The following is a 24,273-nucleotide window of genomic DNA, read 5'->3' on the forward strand; positions in this document are numbered from 1 at the left end:
CGCCGTGCTAAGCCACCTGTTAGCGCGGCCAGGGTTCTGTGAAGAAGAGGAGGAGTGGGTTAGTGCGGCTCTCCAGTGCTAGGTAAGTATTTTTAACTATTTAAAGGAAACTAAGGAATACTGCTAAATGTTGCATTATCCCTTCTTTTTCTATATATATAGAACTGTTCTATATTGAGTTTTATCACGTCTCTACACTAGCCAGGACACCTGGGGGCTTAGCGCTACTGTCTTGCTACTAAAGAGGTTTTGGTTTCGGCGGTCACACTCCTGCTGATCCATTTACCTCTTTGCAAGTTTGGCGATTTGAAGCATTTATTACAGCATATCTGCTTTTGTACCCTTACATTGTGGTGTTATCAAGGCTTATGTGACGCTTTTATATATTTTAAAATAAATTTGTATCCAAGTTTTGCCTAGTGTACTGTTTTCCCATCAGTATAAAGTGGGAGTGCGCATATCCTTGAGCTTAGTGGAAAGCTCCAACAAATGTGAGTAGTCATTTGTTACAAAACAACTACTTCCTCAAAGTGCCATTACAGATTCACACTATGTTGCAATTTTCTGTTTCCTTTTTTATGGGATCTCACTGAGGAATGCTAACAAGCTGAAAAACTCATCCAGAGGACACAGACATATCCTTTATTCAGAACTTTATTTGGTTTTCCTTTTATGATTTTTGTTATCACATTTATTTCACATTTTTTTTCTTTGTGATATTTGGTATATTTATTGTAATTAGTTCTTTAAATTTTGTGCTACATTCGTTTGGATATTTGTTTCGTTAAAAAAAACAGCACAGCATACACATAGAACAATGTTATGAGTAAAAATAGGTTCTGAATGTGCTTTTGAAATTTTCAAGAAGCCACTGTGCCGCACACCATCATCTAAATAATAGCAACTTAAGCAGACGAAGGCTTCTATTAAGACAGAAGACTTCCTTTTCATTCCTTTTTTAGCTCTCTGACCCTTTTAAGATATATATTTTGTATGTACTATCTAGAGTTATTTTTTATTGCTTATATAATGAAAATGTAAATAACCAATTAACCTCTAGACACCCTTAGGACATTCCATGCCCTCCTAATAGGATGGCACAGAACATCCTACTTTTTTTTTACCTGTTTTACTGTTAGGATTTTTCTCTGCACGTGCATGCAAAGTATAGTTAGATATTCTCAGTGTACCAGTATTGTAAATACTGCAGCCACTCTGAGTGCCAGTGGGTCTTGTATCATATCAGCAATTAACAAATTGAGTCATTACCAGATGTACAAGCACCTTAGGCTTTCTGAGCATGGGCTGTGTTTAAAATGCTGGTGCACGGTGCATACTTAAATACACTCTTGAAACAGCTATAGCTTTTATTAGAAGCCTTTTTGCTAATTCATGTATATTACAACAATGCTTCATTTAAAACTGAAATGTGTCCACGTAGATTCCAATTTTGTCTAAAAAGTCCCTTTATCTTCAAGGGGCTCAGAAGTGAAGCTAAGCAATAGTATAGTGGTTCGTACAGTAGCAAGGTGATTACTATCTATGATGCTTAAACTATCAGGTTGTATGTCCCTTTAATCATCATTTTTACTGCATAAATTGTGTTACTCATTGCACTTAATTAACTGTTTTTGGCAATAAAGAAAAAAACATTAATTTGTATCACTTTATATTATTTTAACAACAGACATATTAATGTCATTTGTTTTATTTACATTCATTCCACATCCTCATATATTTAAAATCTCCAAGGGCACAGTTATCTCTCTCTTCCTCTTACTAGGGGGCCACTCCTATAAAATTCATTAGTCTAGACGTGGTTTTCCACGCTGACACTCGCAGGGGCAGCACTCATTGAGTTCTATAAAAAAGGGGGCAAGATGTCTTCCATAGGAATAATGAGAGCTCTCTGCTATGTAAAAGTTCACAATAGAGGGTGAAGTACAGATGGAGAACCCGGCGTATATTTAAACTTTAATATTACGCCTAATACCAATCAAATGATTAGTGCACTGTACCTTAAATTTGCTGTTATTTTCAAACACATAGGTTTTTTCCTTTCAAAGTAATGAGTTTTTTGAGTATTTTGATAAAACCTCACCACCTTTTAAGTTGCGATAAAAAAACAGTGAGATCTGCAGTGTGAAAGGGTTAATAGAATTAGATAGGAATTTGAGAAACAATTCTATATACACCTATAGAATTAACATGTTCAGCCCATTTTACAAAAAACAATTACACTTTGTATTTTGTATTATAAGTATAAATCTCTATGGGTTTCTTTGCATATTTAATACGATTTATTTCTGTGTAATTTATATACACATTTTACATTTTTTATAAAATATGATTTTTGGTGAACAATTTTTATACAATATTTGATGTACTGTAGCAATACAAGTTTTTCCTGAGTATTTTTGTGTGAAAAGGTACAGTTATTCATTTTGTATGATTTATAAATTAATATTTGCATTATGCCCTTTTTTATTGTCTGCATCTCCCTCCCAAACGAAAAAGTAGAAGACACCCTGTTTTCAGGGTAAAAAGTGGCTTTATATAATTCCACCACGGACATAGTACTGGTGATATTCTCATAAAATCTTACCAGCAGAGAGCTTTATAGGACTCTCTCTCTCTCTCTCTCTCTCTCTCTCTCTCTCTCTCTCTCTCTCTCCCTCTTTCAATCTCTTTATTTTTTCCCTTTTTCAATCTCCTTCTCTCTCTTTCTCATTTCTCAATCATTTTCTCTCTTTTGCCCTCTCTCTTTTTTTCTCTCTCTATATATAAATGAGTATGGACACATGATCTACAAGTAACCGCGCCCCTTCTGACCCCGCCCTTTGCTTCCCTCTCATAGTTCTACAAACAAAATTTGGCCACTACACCTCACTTTAGCAATAGAGCAATAATAAATTATCATTAGAGCATTTTCCTTTTACATTTGATATGTCTCTTTAAATATGCAAATTATCAACAACAAAAATTGAAGAATAGTGGCAAACATTTTAATAAAGCAAGATGCTGTCTGATCCCCCCCCCCCCTAATAAAATAAAATAAAAAAACATAACCTAATTCTAGTTCTTTATGTGCTGGAGACTGTTGCACAGATAAAGCACATAAAATAAATGAGTACAACGATGTAACAACACATAATTCTCCCTGTATGTTAGTTCCTGTGCTACACTTTTTTACATTCTATGAATGTTTTATCGTGTGTTTGAAACAATGTGCAAAACCACATAAGTAATCATTCCAGCTACCAGCAATATCTAAAATACTTCTCAGCTGACTTAATGGCACTAGTTAGACAGTGATACAGTCCTGTGTTTATTGAAATTCTTTCCTTAAAAATCAGCACAGTGGGAAGAGTGAGACAGAGCATTGCATTGTCTATTTAGTGCCTCACAATTGCTCTAAATAATATTGGATGCCTTTCTATAACGTATGTGCCACCTAAATTTAGAGATAGCCTTTATACTGTGAAAGTTTGAATAATTTGTCCTAAACTTACCAATGACCTGGATTTACTAAACTAGTAGAGGAAGGGTATGACTATGATTAAGGAATTTAAAATATTTTTTTTATAGATGTATCAGAAATTAATCACTGCGTTCATGGGCGTCTGCAGAAATGTTTCTGGGGAGGGGATTACAATAAAGGGAAATATGCCCAGACAATAAACACACACACACACAATATGAGTTGAAAATCACCCCAAAATGCTACTAGTCCTTGTTTACTGGTACACTATACATTTTGGAGTCACTATATGCAAAACATTTATTCACTTTTACACATTTTTTTAGGGAGGTGGAATAAAATAAATGTCTTTATCCAGACTCCTATCTTATAAATAAAAACAGAAGGAACATACAGTTCTATTTATTATTTAGAGCTTTTTTTAAAAAAAAAAAAAAATATTTATTTATCTTCAACAAAAGGTACAACACAATCAATATTTTGCAATTGCAGGGCAGTGTGTCAAGAATAAAAGAACATATAAAAATAAAAAATACAAATGCAATAATAAGTAAGCTAGAGTGGTTAGCCCAATCTTCTCTAGCTGTGTTTGGCTTAAACCTTTAGAAAATAACTTGACATTTTCCCTTATCCTTTGGTTCTTTCCTTAACTAAATTAATATAAATATAATAAAACAATGGGGAAAAAAGTAGGGACACCAACCTTCTCCCAACCTACCCCACCAATCAAGTGATTAATGGACTAGTATATACTAGGAAGTTCATTTCTCAGTATTGCGCTCATTACATAGTCAGAGGAATGTAATGGATAGAAGGTTTTCTTCCAGACGGATCCCTCATCTTCTATCTTCATCCAGAGTGAAGTCGGCACAGAGCGGAGGTGCAAAGCTGTCTTCCCGATGCCTGGATCCTCAACAGCAGCGGTCCTCGGCAGCGGTCCTCGGCGGCGTGGAGGCTCCTCTTCATGCGATCGTCCATTGCACACTGAAGATTGATTGCAAGATACCCCATATTTATTGGTGTACCTTGCATTCCTATTGGCTGACATTTTAAAATCAGCAAATAGGATGATAGCTACTGAAATCTTGTTGACAGATTTGAACAGCCAATAGGATTTCAGTAGCTCTAATCCACTGGTTGGTTGAGAAACGCGTTGCTTTTAGCAATATTTTAAATAAAGTAAGTTTTATTAATACTTACCACTTGCTGCCGGATTATTTCCTCAATTTCACCTGACCAATTCATCACTCTTGGATCACTGGGAGATCCAGATTGCCTGAGATAAGTCTGCTGGGTGACTGTATTGATCCCAGCCTGCTTTGAGCGGACCATTGAAGGTGCTCTTCCAAATGTGAGTGCAATATTTATCACTGTTAGATATTTACCTGCCCATACAAGCAATACTAGGCCATATAGGCACCTCTGTGTTTTATACCACTCCCTGCAGATTACTGAAACTCCACTGGAGGTTAGTGATGTCGCGAATAGTTCGCCGGCGAATAGTTCCCGGTGAACATAGCTTGTTCGCGTTCGCCGCGGTGGGCGAACATATGCGATGTTCGATCCGCCCCCTATTCGTCATCATTGAGTAAACTTTGACCCTGTATCTCACAGTCTGCAGACACATTTCAGCCAATCAGCAGCAGACACTCCCTCCCAGACCCTCCCAGCTCCTGGACAGCAGCCATTTTAGATTCATTCTGATCCTGCATTCTTAGTGAGAGGAGGGATAGTGTAGCTGCTGCTGATTTTATAGGGAAATTGATAGCTAGGCTAGTGTATTCAGTGTCCACTACAGTCCTGAAGGACTCATCTGATCTCTGCTGTAAGGACAGCACCCCAAAAAGCCCTTTTTAGGGCGAGAACATATTTTTTTTTTTTTGCCTGTGTAATTTTGACTGTGAAACATCAGTCTGCTAGTGAAATCTAATTGCAGTTGCCTGCCTGCAGTGCCACCGCTCATATCTGTTGTAACAGTAGTGTAAATTTTGTAAAAAAAAACTTTTTTGACTGTGAAACATCAGTCTGCTAGTGTAATCTAATAGCAGTTGCCTGCCTGCCAGCGTGTGTGCTAGGCCCACTTGCCAACTAGTGCCACCACTCATATCTGTTGTAACAGTAGTGTAATTTTTTTTTAAAAAAACTTTTTTGACTGTGAAACATCAGTCTGCTAGTGTAATCTAATTGCAGTTGCCTGCCTGCCAGCGTGTGTGCCAGGCCCACTTGCCAACTAGTGCCACCACTCATATCTGTTGTAACAGTAGTGTAAATTAAAAAAAAAAAACTTTTTGGACTGTGAACCATCAAAAGTGAACATTTTTTTTTATTTGATCGCATTTGGTGGTGAAATGGTGGCATGAAATATACCAAAATGGGCCTAGATCAATGCTTTGGGATGTCTTCTAAAAAAAAATATATACATGTCAATGGCTATTCAGGGATTCCTGACAGATATCAGTGTTCCAATGTAACTAGCGCTAATTTTGGAGAAAAAAAATGGTTTGGAAATAGCAAAGTGCTACTTGTATTTATGGCCCTATAACTTGCAAAAAAAGCAAAGAACATGTAAACATTGGATATTTCTAAACTCAGGACAAAATTTAGAAACTATTTAGCATGGGTGTTTTTTGGTGGTTGTAGATGAGTAACAGATTTTGGGGGTCAAAGGTAGAAAAAGTGTGTTTTTTCCCATTTTTTCCTCATATTTTATAAATTTTTTTACAGTAAATTATAGGATATGATGAAAATAATGGTATCTTTAGAAAGTCCATTTAATGGCGAGAAAAACGGTATATAATATGTGTGGGTACAGTAAACGAGTAAGAGGAAAATTACAGCTAAACACAAACACAGCAGAAATGTAAAAATAGCCCTGGTCCCAAACGGACAGCAAATGGAAAAGTGCTGTGGTCATTAAGGGGTTAATGTACACTACTGTTACACCAGATATGAGTTGCACTGGTGTGACACTGTGCCCTGGCAGGCCCTGAAACGCACACGTGTGAAGGAAACTGACTGCTATTATTTCACAGTCAAAAAAGTGTTGTTTTTTTTTAAATGTAAACTACTGTTACACCAGATATGAGTGGTGGCACTGGGCAAGTGGGCACAGTATACGCTGTGAGCCTGACACACACGCTGGCAGGCGGGCAACTGCAATTAGATTACACAGGGGAAAAAAAAAAGCAGACTGATGTTCTAGCCCTAAAAAGGGCTTTTTGGGGTGCTGTCCTTACAGCAGAGATCAGATGAGTCCTTCAGGACTGTAGTGGACACTGAATACACTAGCCTAGCTATCGATTTCCCTATTAAATCAGCAGCAGCTACACTGTCCCTCCTCTCACTAAGAATGCAGCTTCCGAATGAATCTAAAATGGATGCTGCCCAGGAGGTGGGAGGGTCTGGGAGGGAGGGTCTGCTGCTGATTGGCTGGAATGTGTCTGCTGACTGTGAGGTACAGGGTCAAAGTTTACTCAATGATGACGAGTAGGGGGCGGACCGAACATCACATATGTTCGCCCGCCGCGGCGAACGCGAACATGCTATGTTCGCCAGGAACTATTCACCGGCGAACTATTCGCGACATCACTAACTGTTATACATTTTCAAGAGCACTAGATGGCAGCAGTGTTTTCTGCCATTTCCTGTATTGCTCCAGACACGTGCATGCTACCTACCTAGGTATGCTCTTCAACAATAAAATACCATCAGAACAAAGCAAATTTGATAATAGAATCAAATTGGATTTTTTATGCATGTATGTTCTTTCTGATTGATTGATTGATTAATTAATATATCAATAAATAACAAAAACAGAGCAGCAAGATAAGAGTTGTACAATAAAGTTGCTGCACAAACGTAAAGCTTTTAATTGTATTTATTAAATGTACATTCTAGTGTAAAAAACTAACGCCTAGATTTAGAGTTTTGCGGCCAAAGGGGTGCGTTAGCTACACATGCTTTTTTCTGGCCGCACCTTTTAAATACCCCTGGTATTTAGAGTTCACAGAATGGCTGGGTTTTCAGTGCGTTAGGCTCCAAAAAGGGAGCGTAGAGCATAATTTAAAGCCACTGCAACTCTCGATACCAGCGGTGCTTACGGACGCGGCCAGCTTAAAAAAAGTGCTCGTGCACGATTCCCCCATAGAAAACAATGGGGCTGTTTGAGCTGAAAAAAAACCTAACACCTGCAAAAAAGCCGCGTTCAGCTCCTAACGCAGCCCCATTGTTTCCTATGGGGAAACACTTCCTACGTCTGCATCTAACACTCTAACATGTACCCCGAATCTAAACACCCCTAACCTTACACTTATTAACCCCTAATCTGCCGCCCCCGCTATCGCTGACCCCTGCATATTATTTTTAACCCCTAATCTGCCGCTCTGTACACCCCCGCCACCTACGTTATCCCTATGTACCCCTAATCTGCTGCCCTAACATCGCCGACCCCTATATTATATTTATTAACCCCTAATCTGCTGCCCCCAACGTCGCCTCCACCTAACTACACTTATTAACCCCTAATCTGCCAACCGGACCTGAGCGCTACTATAATAAATGTATTAACCCCTAATCCGCCTCACTCCCGCCTCAATAACCCTATAATAAATAGTATTAACCCCTAATCTGCCCTCCCTAACATTGCCGACACCTAACTTCAAGTATTAACCCCTAATCTGCCGACAGGAGCTCACCGCTACTCTAATAAATTTATTAACCCCTAAAGCTAAGTCTAACTTTAACCCTAACACCCCCCTAAATTAAATATAATTTAAATCTAACGAAATAAATTAACTCTTATTAAATAAATTATTCCTATTTAAAGCTAAATACTTACCTGTAAAATAAACCCTAATATAGCTACAATATAAATTATAATTATATTGTAGCTAATTTAGGATTAATATTTATTTTACAGGCAACTTTGTAATTATATTAACCAGGTACAATAGCTATTAAATAGTTAATAACTATTTAATAGTTACCTAGTTAAAATAATTACAAAATTACATGTAAAATAAATCCTAACCTAAGTTACAATTAAACCTAACACTACACTATCAATAAATAAATTAAATACAATTCCTACAAATAAATACAATTAAATAAACTAACTAAAGTACAAAAAATAAAAAAGAACTAAGTTACAAAAAATAAAAAAATATTTACAAACATTAGAAAAAAATTACAACAATTTTAAACTAATTACACCTACTCTAAGCCCCCTAATAAAATAACAAAGACCCCCAAAATAAAAAAATCCCCTACCCTATTCTAAATTACAAAAGTTCAAAGCTCTTTTTACCTTACCAGCCCTTAAAAGGGCCATTTGCGGGGCATGCCCCAAAGAATTCAGCTCTTTTGCCTGTAAAAAAACCCCATATAATACCCCCCCCAACATTACAACCCACCACCCACATACCCCTAATCTAACCCAAACCCCCCTTAAATAAACCTAACACTAAGCCCCTGAAGATCTTCCTACCTTATCTTCACCTCACCGGGTTCACCAATCGGTCCAGAAGAGGGTCCGAAGTCTTGATCCAAGCGGCAGCTGAAGAACTCCATCATCGGGCTGAAGTCGGAAGTCCATCATCGGGATGAAGTCTTCTATCAAGCCGCATCTTCAATCTTCTTTCTTCCGGAGCGGAGCGGAGCCATCTTCTTCCCAGCCGACGCGGCTCCAAACTCTTCAAGCGACGCCTACTAGCCGAATGACGGTTCCTTTAAATGACGTCATCCAAGATGGCGTCCCTCGAATTCCGATTGGCTGATAGGATTCTATCAGCCAATCGGAATTAAGGTAGGAAAATTCTGATTGGCTGATGGAATCAGCCAATCAGAATCAAGTTCAATCCGATTGGCTGATCCAATCAGCCAATCAGATTGAGCTCGCATTCTATTGGCTGTTCCGATCAGCCAATAGAATGCAAGCTCAATCTGATTGGCTGATCGGATCAGCCAATCGGATTGAACTTGATTCTGATTGGCTGATTCCATCAGCCAATCAGAATTTTCCTACCTTAATTCCGATTGGCTGATAGAATCCTATCAGCCAATCGGAATTTGAGGGACGCCATCTTGGATGACGTCATTTAAAGGAACCGTCATTCGGCGAGTAGGCGTCGGTAGAAGAGGATGTTCCACGTCGGCTGGAAGATGATGGCTCCGGAAGAAAGACGATTGAAGATGCTGCTTCATAGAAGACTTCATCCCGATGATGGACTTCTTCAGCGCCCGCTTGGATCAAGACTTCAGCCCGATGATGGATTTCTTCAGCCACCGCTTGGATCCAGACTTCAGCCCGAGGATGGACGTCACTCTTCAGCCCCCCGCTTGGGCTTGGATCAAGACTTCGGACCCTCTTCTGGACCGATCGGTGAACCTGGCATGGTGAAGACAAGGTAGGGAGATCTTCAGGGGCTTAGTGTTAGGTTTATTTAAGGGGGGTTTGGGTTAAATTAGGGGTATGTGGGTGGTGGGTTGGAATGTGGGGGGGGGTATTGTATGTTTTTTTTTTACAGGCAAAAGAGCTGAATTCTTTGGGGCATGCCCCGCAAAGGGCCCTTTTAAGGGCTGGTAAGGTAAAAGAGCTTTGAACTTTTGTAATTTAGAATAGGGTAGGGCATTTTTTTTATTTTGGGGGTCTTTGTTATTTTATTAGGGGGCTTAGAGTAGGTGTAATTAGTTTAAAATTGTTGTAATTCTTTTCTAATGTTTGTAAATATTTTTTTATTTTTTGTAACTTAGTTCTTTTTTATTTTTTGTACTTTAGTTAGTTTATTTAATTGTATTTATTTGTAGGTATTGTATTTAATTAATTTATTGATAGTGTAGTGTTAGGTTTAATTGTAGATAATTGTAGGTAGTTTATTTAATTAATTTATTGATAGTGTAGTGTTAGGTTTAATTGTAACTTAGGTTAGGATTTATTTTACAGGTAATTTTGTAATTATTTTAACTAGGTAACTATTAAATAGTTATTAACTATTTAATAGCTATTGTACCTGGTTAAAATAAATACAAAGTTGCCTGTAAAATAAATATTAATCCTAAAATAGCTACAATATAATTATAATTTATATTGTAGCTATATTAGGGTTTATTTTACAGGTAAGTATTTAGCTTTAAATAGGAATAAGTTATTTAATAAGAGTTAATTTATTTCGTTAGAATAAAATTATATTTAACTTAGGGGGGGTGTTAGGGTTAGGGTTAGAATTAGCTTTAGGGGTTAAAAAATTTATTAGAGTAGCGGTGAGCTCCGATCGGCAGATTAGGGGTTAATACTTGAAGTTAGGTGTCGGCGATGTTAGGGAGGGCAGATTAGGGGTTAATACTATTTATTATAGGGTTATTGAGGCGGGAGTGAGGCGGATTAGGGGTTAATAACTTTATTATAATAGCGGCGCGGTCCGGTCAGCAGATTAGGGGTTAATAAGTGTAGGTAGGTAGCGGCGACGTTGGGGGCGGCATATTAGGGGTTAATAAATATAATATAGGGGTCGGCGGTGTTAGGGGCAGCAGATTAGGGGTTCATAGGGATAACGTAGGTGGCAGCGGCGTGCGGTCGGCAGATTAGGGGTTAAAAAAATTTAATAGAGTGGCGGCGATGTGGGGGGACCTCGGTTTAGGGGTACATAGGTAGTTTATGGGTGTTAGTGTACTTTAGAGCACAGTAGTTAAGAGCCTTATAAACCGGCGTTAGCCCAGAAAGCTCTTAACTACTGACTTTTTTCTGCGGCTGGAGTTTTGTCGTTAGATTTCTAACGCTCACTTCAGCCACGACTCTAAATACCGGCGTTAGAAAGATCCCATTGAAAAGATAGGATATGCAATTGACGTAAGGGGATCTGCGGTATGGAAAAGTCGCGGCTGGAAAGTGAGCGTTAGACCCTTTCCTGACTGACTCCAAATACCAGTGGGCGGTAAAAACCAGCGTTAGGACCCTCTAATGCTGGTTTTCATGGCTACTGCCCAACTCTAAATCTAGGCGTATATGTTCTGTCTTCTTAGAGCATTTTATTTTTAAATAAATGTCTTTCATTCATTATTTATTTAACAAATGTACTAATATGAGGTTAATGATTCACTCCTGGAATACCCTTCCCTGCTCCAGATGAAGATAAGTGAGTGACTGGAGAATACGCATGTATGCCTGCATACAACTATAAACTCATCTTGAGCATCATGGAATGAGCATACTTTTTACAGTCTATATCCTACTTGCACAGGTAAACAGCCCAAAACAGTGGAACACACATTATTAGTATTATTAGCATTTATTTATAAAGCACCAACATTGTACACATTGCTATACAAAGGTACATTACAATCATAAGGGTAAAGTACAATAAAAAAACTTACAATGAGACATTATGTAGGACTATACAATGTACTTTACTACACTTACATTGACAAACATAAGCAAAAGGAGAGGAGCGCTCTGGCCTTGAGCACAATTAGTTGTGGATGCACTTTTATACAAAGTGAGCTACAGTTACAGAGGCTCTGAAGCTTACAATATAAAGATGTACATAAGGAGGTTGAGGGAGAGGGAAATGTAGAGACTTCTTAAAGTAAGTTGTGTGTGTCCTCGAGCAGATTTGTTTTTAAGGAATATAACGTTTATGAGACTAGAGGAAAGTCTGACTGAGCGAGACAAGGAGTTTCATATGGTAGGTGCTGTTCTAGACAAGTCTTTCAGAAGAGAATGTGAGGAAGTAATGAGAGATGAGGTGAGAAGTAGGTCTTGAGCAGAGCAGAGTGGAGGCGGAGGGTTGGGGAGTATTTGCAGACAAGGCAGAGGTGATGACGGAGTTGTCCACTGTAAGTGAGATTTGTGGAATGGGGAAATTTGTAGATGGAGGAAGTACTTCAGTTTTAGAGAGGTTCAGCTTTAGGTAGTGATAAGACATCCAGGATGAGATATTTTCTAGGCAGCTGGTGACACAAATGTGTGCAATGTAATATAGAGCCCAATCGTTACTCTTGCCACTGCCTACCATCGAAGGTACTATCATACCTCTAGCATTGTACGGCTGCTAGTGATATCCTTTTGATTAGGCACCTTTATTGGTTATTTACACAACTCTCAATGGACTATTGCACACCGCTGTATTATAAGCATTAGCAATCTCTATCACGCTTACTCTGCCCCAGGTCGTAATTATAATTTGCACCCTGTTTTGTAGTTTAATTTCAATAAAAGTTATATTTCAATATTTTAGTCTCAATACCTGACCCAGATCTTTTTGTATAGTGTCCTTGTGCGCAACATATTTTTGTTTAATTGGATTTATCCTTGACTCTAGAGTGCTATTTGTGTATACTTAGGTAGGTCTCACCCCTCCATCCACATTTTTTGTCAGCTGGTGACACAAGTCAGCAGGGAGGAGGAAATGTCTGCCGCAGAATGGTAAATTTGGGTCAGGCGTCCTCTTCTTATATTACCTGGATCCACAATTAACAGTATTTTTTGCCTCATATAGATGGGTCATACACCTTCTTTGGATAACTAAGGATCGATTTTTTGGAATAACATTAATAAATAAAAGAAAGAGAAAGCACAGGAGTGGGAAAATATCATGTCATAGATATGCCCTTCAATATTTGCTGCATCAAAAAGTTAGGGGCAGCTATTGTACAGTTGTGTGACTTTTGCTGCTCTGTGAGCTAGTAAAATACAAAAAATAGTGTAACTAAGTACACAAAGTAGCACTAATCCTAAATCTAAATGTAAATATTTAATAAAGATTATATTAGAAAATTATTAATATATTTAACATATGTAACACCCACAGTGCCTGAAAATACACAATACAGAAACAGATCCTATGTGGTTCAATAATCATAAACAAATAAATATACAATATAGATATATATATATATATATATATATATATATATATATATATATATACATATAAATATCTTTAACAAAAAAGTCTGACAGCTCCTCTTTTAAAGGTAGTTCTGTAGACCTTGTAGCATGATTTTTCTGAAAAGAGAGGAGAAGAGCGCAGACTCAAATGTAGAGTAAAGGTCTTTTAATATATGTGCACGCACAACAAGTGGCAACTCACAAGATGTATAATTTAAAACAGCAAACAACACAATGTGTTAGCGTTACAAATGTAACTTATCCCACATAACACGGACTCGGCAAACAGCTCCAGAAGACAGCAGTCCCAAACTCCTGGGTAGATGGCAACAATCTGTGGTCCGGGTAAATGACGATATCCCCAAACTTTGTCTGGGCTCTTTATATTCCGTGTGTTTATGTGTAGGTATGAAAAAGCAGGCTATATCTGTCCCGCAAATATACAGATTGATATAAACAGTAAGTTAATACCTTGATCCTCGGCACACAAGCCGATAGGTTCCCAACTGCAGACCGGGAACTACGGTGACCTCACAGGATCAGTAAAAGGGGCGGGTCTATACGCGTTTCGTCCCGACACAGCGGGCTTTCTCAAGAGTGATTATTCCAGGTGTCGCAATGCTCTCTATAAGCTGTGTGAAAGATACACACTCCCACTTTTTGGGCCAATAAGGTGCATCCTTTTAAAAGATACAAGTTTAATACAGTGAACATAGCGGCACCTTAAAAACATTAAAACAAGAAATACATATTACGTTGATTCAACAGAGCTTTACATATATTTCATTCATAATTTATATAAATATGTGAATCCTAAAAAGCAAAAAATGCAATAATTAATACAATGTTAAAACAAGTTAATACAACAAATTGATACAATTTTAAAACCCCTCAATAATACCTATATTCATAAAAACAACATTTAATATATAATACCTAATATTTATAAAACAGATATTTATAGCTTGTTAAATAATCACATTATATTTCAAAAAAATGCCTGTATGTCTAATTCAATATTTAACCCATTAGGCTCCATACAATTTAAGGTTTTGATCCAAAAGATTTCCCTTTTCCTAAGTCTAAGTAGTCTACTTGTATCCCAAACACTTGGTGTTACCCATTCCACAATTTTGATACTTAAATCTAAAGGATTGCGGTTATGATATATATGAAAATGACGGGATACACTATGATTTTCAAATCCTGACTCAATATTTCTAATGTGTTCTCTGATTCTATATTTTATCTTCCGTTTTGTACGACCAATATAGATAAGCCACATTTGCAAGTTAACTGATAAATCACGTATGTCGAGTGGCATCTACTTTTACAAGTATATTGTTTGGTGCCATCAAAATTAGTAAAATACACACTATTTTCTCCTATTAAAGGGCACATAACACAATCCACTGTTTTACATGGATATAGACCATTGCTTCCACCGCACCAACTAGTCACAGACTCCACTTTATTTGGTTTTCTCAATTTAGTAGGTGCAATGTAATTTTTAATATCCTTATTGCTCCTAAAAATGGCTTCCGGTTTATCTCCTAGTATTTGGTTTAAAACTGGGTCTAGTTTAAGAATGTTCCAATGTTTTTCAGAATGTTCTTAATTTTATATTGTATTGGTTAGTAAATTGTGTTACAAATTTAGGATTGCTTTCCTTATCTTTCTGACATTTATCTTGTTTACTACTTTTAAATTGATTATCCATAAGTGAAGCTCTATCCATCATAGCTACCCTATTTTTACTCTCATCTAATAAATCTGTACTATAGCCTTTTTCCAAAAATTTATTGGTGAGGATTTTAGATTCCTCATTAAAATCCTCTATATAAGTACAATTTTGCTTAATTCTTTGGTATTGACCAAATGGAATATTGCGTTTCCATTGTCTTAGATGATCACTTTTGACATTCAAAAGGCTATTTCTGTCAGTCAGTTTGTGGTAATTTCTTATGGCTACAGTGTTAGTCTGCTCATCATGATATAATGTAAGGTCTAAAAACGCAATAGACACGGATGACTTCTCATGAGTAAATTTTAAATTATATGTATTGTCATTCAAATATTTTAAGAAGCTACTAATATCCCCCTCAGGTCCTTGCTAAATCAATATAATATCGTCAATGTAGCGATAATACTTGACTACATTATGTAAAAATGGATTATGGTTCCAAATCCTACCATTCTCAAAATGAGACATATACAAATTCGCATACGATGGGGCAAAGGTAGTCCCCATCGCTGTGCCTTAATGTTGTTTGTAGTATATGCCTTCAAAAAGAAAATAGTTATGACTAAGAATAAAATATATTCCTTCCCTTATGAAATTTATTTGATCTTTAGATAATTTGCTCGTACTGAGTATATATTTGATTACAGATACCCCCTTATCATGGGGTATACTGGTATAAAGGGCAGATACATTGCAAGTTATCCATACAAAGTTGGGTGACCATGTAAAGCCCTCCAATTTTTTTATTACATCAATAGTGTCTCTGAGATAGGCTCTTGTTTTAGTGACTAAAGGTTGTAGATGAAAATCGATGTATTTAGACAAATTGTCACAAAGAGAGCCTATCCCAGAGACAATGGGCCTACCTGGAGGATTACACGAATCCTTATGGACTTTAGGTAAATGATAGAAGCACGCTATCTTAGGGGCAACTTCATACAAATAATTATATTCATCCATATTTAAAATTCCATTGGATTTAGCTTCTAATAGAAACACACATAGCTCCTTCTTGTATTTAGTGTTAGGATTGTAAGTAAGAGGCAGATAGGTTTTTATATCTGCCAGTATACGGTGAGCTTCATTGAGATAATCTCTCCTATTTTGGACTACAATACTCCGTACATTTACTTTTAAGTTTTTAAGGGCTATTCTTTCTTCTATAGACAGATTATCTCTTAGGTGTGGAAATTGAGAATATGGAATTTTAGATAAACTTTCCATATCTTGACATACTAATTTATTAAACATTTTAATATATTCAGATTGGTTTTGTGTTGGATAAAAAAATCGACTTTCTTTTTAAAGTACAATGTTGAATTGGGAAGTCCTCCACCTCCTTATATATGGATGACCCTGAAAGGTCTAGATATTACCTAGATGGATTGGAATCTATATCATAATCTAATCTAGGGTTTCTAAACATTTTAAAGTTTCCGAGCTAGTCATTGAGTCAAATTCAACCAGCGAGCTGTGTGATCTGTTAGCATTGATAGATAGGTTCTTCTAATGATTCATTTTCTATAAATTTAAGATTTGCTCTTCCCATTGGAAATAAAGGTAACAGATCCAAATCCAATATTCGGCCCAAAAAAATGCCCACATGAATGAAATTCGGCGAAAATGAGCATTGGAAAAAATGTAAAATTAATCTTTCAGACTAAACAAACTCCTCATATTAGGCATATATGTTTCTTGTTATGTATATTAAAGCTACATGTTTGTCAGTGTTTGTGAAAAATACTTGAATGCTGACTTTTCCCAAAATTGAAGCTAAGATCCTATTAAATATTTTTGTACAATATGTTGGACTTTTTGGTGAACACCATCTACATTTCTTTATCCCCTGACTATTTAAATGGATTGGAATAGTTTACAAACTAAGAAAAAAACATTAAGCTGAATACATTATTATGTGGCTAATGTATTGAGCTTTAATAATATGCAGCCTGATTACAAGTTTTGCGTTATGAGTGGCTCGGTAATAACTTGCAAGTTATTTCCACCGATCACCTTTAATATCGCTGCTATTACAGGTTTTCCAAAAACCTGTGTTTGCGGGCAATATGGCAGCGTTGAGCTCCATACCGCACACAAATACCAATGCTACTTTGAGCTGGTTTTACGTGCTCGTGCACGATTTCCCCATAGACATCAATGGGGAGAGCCGGCTAAAAAAAAGCCTAAAACCTGCAATAACGGAGCGTAAAGCTCCGTAACGCAGCCCTATTGATTCCTATGGGGAAAGAAAATGTATGTTTAAACCTAACACCCTAAACATAAACCCCAAGTCTAAACACCCCTAATCTGCTGCCCCCGACATCGCCGACAGCTACATTACACTTATTAACCGCTAATCTGCCGCCCCCGACATCGCCGACTCCTACATTACACTTATTAACCCCTAATCTGCTGCCCCTGACATCGCCGCCACCTACCTACACTTATTAACCCTTAATCTGCCGCACCCAATGTCGCCGCTGCCATTATACTAAAGTTATTAACTCCTAAACCTCTGGCCTCCCACATCACTAACACTAAATAAATATATTAACCCCTAAACCTAACCCTAAGTCTAACCCTAACCCTAACACCCCCAACTTTAATATAATTAAAATAAATCTAAATAAAAATTACTATTATTACCTAAATAATACCTATTTAAGACTAAATACTAATAGATACATTGTAGCTATCTTAGATTTTATTTTTATTTTACAGGTACGTTTGTATTTATTTTAACTAGGTAGACTAGTTAGTAAATAGTTATTAACAATTTACTAGCTACCTAGTTAAAATAAATACAAAGTTACCTGTGAAATAAAACCTAACCTGTCTTACACTAAAACCTAACATTACACTAAAATGAAATAAATTAAATAAACAAAATACATTTATCTAAATTACAAAAAAATAATAAACACTAAATTACACAAAATAAAAAAGAAATGATCAAATATTTAAAGTAATTACACCTAATCTAATAGCCCTATCAAATTAAAAAAAGCCCCCCAAAATAAAAAAAACCTAGCCTACATTAAACTGCCAATGGCCCTTAAAAGGGCCTTTTGCGGGGCATTGCCCCAAAGAAATCCGCTCTTTTACCTGTAAAAAATATATACAAATAACCCCCCAACAGTAAAACCCACACAATCACCCCCTCAAAAAAACTACCTAAAAAAACTAAGCTCCCCTTTTTGCCCTGAAAAGGGCATTTGGATGGACATTTAGCTCTTTTACATTGCCCAAAGTCCCTAATCTAAAAATAAAACCCACCCAATAAACCCTTAAAAAAACCTAACACTAACCCCTAAAGATCCACTTACAGTTTTTGAAGACCGGACATCCATCCTTATCCAGCCGGGAGAAGTCTTCATCCAAGCGGCAAGAAGTCCTCAATGAAGCCGGAAGAAGTCTTCATCCAAGCGGCAAGAAGTCCTCAACGAAGCCGGCATAAGTCTTCATCCAAGCGGCAAGAAGTCATCCTCCAGACGGGCAGAAGTCTTCATCCAGACGGCATCTTCTATCTTCATCCTAACGACGCTAATCGGAATTCAAGGGACGCCATCTTGGATGATGTCATTTAAAGGAAACTTCATTCTTCAAGAACCATCGAAAGAAGAGGATGCTCCGTGCCGGATGTCTTGAAGGTGGAGCCGCTCTGCGTCGTAAGGATGAAGATAGAAGATGCTGTCTGGATGAAGACTTTTGCCCGCCTGGAGGACGACTTCTTGCCGCTTGGATGAAGACTTCTCTCGGCTTCATTGAGGATTTCTTGCCGCTTGGATGAAGACTTCTCCCGGCTTCGTTGAGGACTTCTTGTCGCTTGGATGAAGACTTCTACCAGCTGGATGAGGATGGATGTCTGGTCTTCAAAAACTGTAAGTGGATCTTTGGGGGTTAGTGTTAGGTTTTATTAAGGGTTTATTGGGTGGGTTTTATTTTTAGATTAGGGACTTTGGGCAACGTAAAAGAGCTAAATGCCCTTTTAAGGGCAATGGCCATCCAAATGCCTTTTTCAGGGCAATGGGGAGCTTAGGTTTTTTAGGTTGTTGTTTTTTTGGGGGGGGTTGGTTGTGTGCGTGGTGGGTTTTACTGTTGGGGGGTTGTTTGTATTATTTTTTTTACAAGTAAAAGAGCAGATTTCTTTGGGACAATGCCCAGCAAAAGGCCCTTTTAAGGGCCATTGGCAGTTTAGTGTGTTTTTTTAATTTTTGGGGGGTTATTTTGATAGGGCTATTAGATTAGGTGTAATTAGTTTAAATATTTCTTTTTTATTTTGTGTAATTTAGTGTTTATTATTTTTTGTAATTTAGATAAATGTATTTTGTTAATTTAATTTATTGAATTTTAGTGTAATGTTAGGTTTTATTGTAAGACAGGTTAGGTTTTATTTTACAGGTAACTTTTTATTTATTTTAACTAGGTAGCTAGTAAATAGTTAATAACTATTTTCTAACTAGTCTACCTAGTTAAAATAAATACAAACTTACCTGTGAAATAAAAATAAAACCTAAGCTAGATACAATATAACTATTAGTTCTATTGTAGCTATCTTAGGTTTTATTTTACAGGTAACTATTTGTTTACTTTTAAATAGGAATAATTTAGGTATTAATTGTAATTTTTATTTGGGATTATTTTAATTATGTTAAAGTTAGTGGGTGTTAGGGTTAGGGTTACGTTAGGCTTAGGTTTATGGGTTAATAACTTTAGTATAGTGGCGGAAACATTGGGGGCAGCAGATTAGGGGTTAATAAGTGTAGTTTGGTGGAGGCGATTTTGGGGGCAGCAGATTAGGGGTTAATAACAGTAATGTAGGTTGCGGCGATGTTAGGGACAGCAGATTAGGGGTTAATAAGTGTATGTAGGTGGCGACGACATTGGGGCAGCATATTAGGGGTTCATAATATTTAACTAGTGCTTACAATGTGGGAGTGCGGCGGTTTAGGGGTTAATATGTTTATTATAGTGGCGGCGATGTCCAGAGCGGCAGATTAGGGGTTAATAATTTTATTTTAGTGTTTGTGATGCGGGAGGGCCTCGGTTTAGGGGTTAATAGGTAGTTTATGGGTTTTAGTGTACTTTGTAACACTTTAGTTATGAGTTTTATGCTACAGCTTTGTAATGTAAAACTCATAACTACTGACTTTCAGTTGACGGTACAGATCTTGTAGTTATAGGCTGTACCGCTCACTTTTTGGTCGGACAGGCAAACTAGTAATACCGGCGCTGTGAAAGTCCCATTGAAAAATGACTTTTTGAAAGGTGCGGTAGTTATGTTGCGTGACGGCCAAAAAAGTGTGCGGTACAGCTGTACCTACAAGACTCGTAATAGCAGCGGTAGTGAAAAAGCAGCGTTATGAAGCTTTTTCACTCATAACGCAAAACTCGTAATCTAGCGATGGCATTTTAAGAAAGGTGTTTCAGTTGCAAAATTTGAAAATAATTTAAAGGGACATGAAACTTTTTAATTCATGATTCTGATTAAGCATACAATTTAAAAGTCTGCAATTTTTTTCTATTATCCAGTTTGCTTTGTTCTCTTGGTATCCTTTGTTGAAGACAATAGGTAACATGCACATGTCTTTAGCACTGTATAGCAGCAAATACTGCTGCCATCTAGTGCTCTTGCAAATTTTAAAAGCAAACTATTTTAATATATATCAAAATCATGAAAGAAAACATTTAGGTTTTATGCCCTTTTAACAAACATAACAAAAAATATTCACCTGTATATGTACCTGTAGCTTTTTAGGGAAGTTCAAAGAGCTCATGCATAGTTTAGAAAAACAATGTTAAAGGGACAGTCTACGCCAGAATTGTTATTGTTTAAAAAGATAGATAATCCCTTTGTTACCCATTCCCGAGTTCTGCGTAGCCAACACGGTTATATTAATACACTTTTTACCTCTGTAATTACCTTGTATCTAAGTCTCTGCAGACTTCAGTGCTGACTCCTAGTTAACTCCATGGGCGTGAGCACGTTATCTATATGGTACACATTAAGTAACGCCCTCTAGCTGTTAAAAACTGGCAAAATACACTGAGATTAGAGGCAGCCTTCAAGGTTTTAGAAATTAGCATATGAGCCTACCTAGGTTTAGCTTTCAACTAAGAATACTAACAGCTAGATTTGGAGTTTTGTCGGTAACGACCCGAAAAACTAACGCCGGCTTTTTTCTGGCCGCACCATAAAAATAACTCTGGTATTGAGAGTCAAAAAAATGGCTGCGTTAGGCTCCAAAAAAGGAGCGTAGAGCATTTTTAACGCAGCTTCAACTTTGGATACCAGAGTTGCTTACGCAAGCGGCCAGCCTCAAAAACGTGCTCGTGCACGATTCCCCCATAGGAAACAATGGGGCTGTTTGAGCTGAAAAAAAACCTAACACCTGCAAAAAAGCCGCGTTCAGCTCCTAACGCAGCCCCATTGTTTGCTATGCGGTAACCCTTCCTACGTCTGCACCTAACACTCTAACATGTACCCCGACTCTAAACACCCCTAACCTTACACTTATTAACCCCTAATCTGCCGCCCCCGCTATCGCTGACACCTGCATTTTATTTTTAACCCCTAATCTGCCGCTCCGTAAACCGCCGCTACTTACATTATCCTTATGTACCCCTAATCTGCTGCCCCTAACACCACCGACCCCTATATTATATTTATTAACCCCTAATCTGCCCCCCTCAACGTCGCCTCCATCTGCCTACACTTATTAACCCCTAATCTGCCGACCGCAAAGCGCCGCCACCTACATTATAGCTATGTACCCCTAATCTGCTGCCCCTAACACCGCCGACCCCTATATTATATTTATTAACCCCTAACCTGCCCCCCACAACGTCGCCTCCACCTGCCTACACTTATTAACCCCTAATCTGCCGAGCGGACCTGAGCGCTACTATAATAAAGTTATTAACCCCTAATCCGCCTCACTAACCCTATAATAAATAGTATTAACCCCTAATCTGCCCTCCCTAACATCGCCGACACCTAACTTCAATTATTAACCCCTAATCTGCCGACCGGAGCTCACCGCTATTCTAATAAATGGATTAACCCCTAAAGCTAAGTCTAACCCTAACACTAACACCCCCCTAACTTAAATATAATTTTAATATAACGAAATGAATTAACTCTTATTAAATAAATTATTCCTATTTAAAGCTAAATACTTCCCTGTAAAATAAATCCTAATATAGCTGCAATATAAATTATAATTACATTGTAGCTATTTTAGGATTAATATTTATTTTACAGGCAACTTTGTAATTATTTTAACCAGGTACAATAGCTATTAAATAGTTAATAACTATTTAATAGTAACCTAGTTAAAATAATAACAAAATCACCTGTAAAATAAATCCTAACCTAAGTTACAATTAAACCTAACACTATACTATCATTAAATTAATTAAATAAAATACCTACAATTACCTACAATTAAACCTAACACTACACTATCAATACATTAATTAAATACAATACCTACAAAAAAATACATTTAAATAAACTAACTAAAGTACAAAAAATAAAAAAGAACTAAGTTACAAAAAATAAAAAAATATCTACAAACATAAAAAAAATATTACAACAATTTTAAACTAATTACACCTACTCTAAGCCCCCTAATAAAACAACAAAGCCCCCCAAAATAAAAAATGCCCTACCCTATTCTAAATTAATAAAGTTAAAAGCTCTTTTACCTTACCAGCCCTGAACAGGGCCCTTTGCGGGGCATGCCCCAAAAAGTTCAGCTCTTTTTCCTGTAAAAAAAAACATACAATACCCCCCCCAACATTACAACCCACCACCCACATACCTCTAATCTAACCCAAACCCCCTTAAATAAACCTAACACTAAGCCCCTGAAGATCATCCTACCTTGTCTTCACCTCACCAGGTATCACCGATCGGTCCTGGCTCCAAAATCTTCATCCAACCCAAGCGGGGGTTGGCGATCCATCATCCGATGGCTGAAGAGGTCCAGAAGAGGCTCCAAAGTCTTCATCCTATCCAGGAAGAAGAGGCGATCTGGACCGGCAACCATCTTGATCCAAGCGGCATCTTCTATCTTCATCCGATGACGACCGGCTCCATCCTGAAGACCTCCACCGCGGACCCATCTTCCTCCGGCGACGTCCAACTGAAGAATGACGGTTCCTTTAAGGGACGTCATCCAAGATGGCGTCCCTCGAATTCCGATTGGCTGATAGGATTCTATCAGCCAATCGGAATTAAGGTAGGAATATTCTGATTGGCTGATGGAATCAGCCAATCAGAATCAAGTTCAATCCGATTGGCTGATCCAATCAGATTGAGCTCGCATTCTATTGGCTGTTCCGATCAGCCAATAGAATGCGAGCTCAATCTGATTGGCTGATTGGATCAGCCAATCGGATTGAACTTGATTCCGATTGGCTGATTCCATCAGCCAATCAGAATATTCCTACCTTAATTCCGATTGGCTGATAGAATCCTATCAGCTAATCGGAATTCGAGGGACGCCATCTTGGATGACGTCCCTTAAAGGAACCGTCATTCTTCAGTTGGACGTCGCCGGAGGAAGATGGGTCCGCGGTGGAGGTCTTCAGGATGGAGCCAGTCGTCATCGGATGAAGATAGAAGATGCCGCTTGGATCAAGATGGTTGCCGGTCCGGATCGCCTCTTCTTCCCGGATAGGATGAAGACTTTGGAGCCTCTTCTGGACCTCTTCAGCCATCGGATGATGGATCGCCAACCCCCGCTTGGGTTGGATGAAGATTTTGGAGCCAGGACCGATCGGTGATACCTGGTGAGGTGAAGACAAGGTAGGATGATCTTCAGGGGCTTAGTGTTAGGTTTATTTAAGGGGGGTTTGGGTTAGATTAGGGGTATGTGGGTGGTGGGTTGTAATGTTGGGGGGGGTATTGTATGTTTTTTTTTACAGGAAAAAGAGCTGAACTTTTTGGGGCATGCCCCGCAAAGGGCCCTGTTCAGGGCTGGTAAGGTAAAAGAGCTTTTAACTTTATTAATTTAGAATAGGGTAGGGCATTTTTTATTTTGGGGGGCTTTGTTGTTTTATTAGGGGGCTTAGAGTAGGTGTAATTAGTTTAAAATTGTTGTAATATTTTTTTTATGTTTGTAGATATTTTTTTATTTTTTGTAACTTAGTTCTTTT

Source organism: Bombina bombina, chromosome 4 (assembly GCF_027579735.1).
Source record: "Bombina bombina isolate aBomBom1 chromosome 4, aBomBom1.pri, whole genome shotgun sequence".
Lineage (NCBI taxonomy): Eukaryota > Metazoa > Chordata > Amphibia > Anura > Bombinatoridae > Bombina > Bombina bombina.